This window comes from Gymnoscopelus microlampas, assembly GCF_963454915.1.
Source record: "Gymnoscopelus microlampas genome assembly, chromosome: 8".
Taxonomy (NCBI): Eukaryota; Metazoa; Chordata; class Actinopteri; order Myctophiformes; family Myctophidae; genus Gymnoscopelus; species Gymnoscopelus microlampas.
Window position 1 is genome coordinate 32,501 of NC_139945.1, and position 801 is coordinate 33,301.

Below are 801 nucleotides of genomic sequence, written 5' to 3' on the forward strand. Positions count from 1 at the left end.
CCCCGGCATCGTCCGTATCATGGTGGAGGAAAAGACCATGACAGAGAAACAGAAAAGAGACCAGCACAGAGCCCTGGGGGACTCCGGGTCTAAGTGGTTAACGTAACGACAAAAAAAAAAAAACCTTCTTCTGCATGAATGAACACAACCTGCCAACATGTATCATTTCTATGGAGTGATTATGAGAGATTATAATCCCCCCCCTCCCCCCCTCTCACTCCCCAAACGGCCTATCGGTGACTAAACCCATTAAGACCACACGGACCCCCATCTGAACATGTTTGGTGTCAGGGACCCCCCCAGGAGAGAACACTTTCAAGATTTTTAAATTTTGTACAAAAATATAAATCTAAATACCAGCTCACAGCGGGTCACTCTGTGCCGCGCTGTGAGCTTGTACATCTGTTCTTTTTAGAATAAAAAGTATATACCCAAAGTATAAAATCTAACATTACGCCGACGATACGTTCCCGGTTTTAAAGGGTTAATGTGGACAAATATGACCAAACGGAAAAAGAAACGTTTTGACGTGACGTGACGTGGCGGGGGGGGGGGGGGTCATGTGACGCTGTCCCGTCCCGGTCACTTCCTCGTTCCTGGAACGAGGAAGTGACCGTTCTCAAACCCAAAGACGTAACAAAAGAGGCTCTACGACTCCTCTAGAAGAAAACTGTTAAAACGTCTGGAGAGGACCTGAGGAAGTCCGCTTAAGTTACGTCGTAACTCATACCCCCCCCCCCCCCAGTCAACATGTGACGTAGCGGCTAGCCTACTCGCCGTCAAGTCAAAACGTTTTCCGTT

At 47.9% G+C, this 801-nt stretch overlaps 1 protein-coding gene across 1 annotated transcript in view; it reads left to right on the plus strand.

Annotated features, from left to right (window-relative positions):
• LOC311050802 (F-BAR and double SH3 domains protein 2-like) overlaps positions 1-497 on the plus strand; it is a gene marked incomplete at its 5' end in the record, with an annotated part of 28,789 nt that extends 28,292 nt beyond the window's left edge. Inside the window, one exon of the mRNA XM_084064965.1 lies at positions 1-497. This exon is cut by the window's left edge and continues 701 nt beyond it.
• Between the last annotated feature and the right edge of the window lie 304 nt (positions 498-801).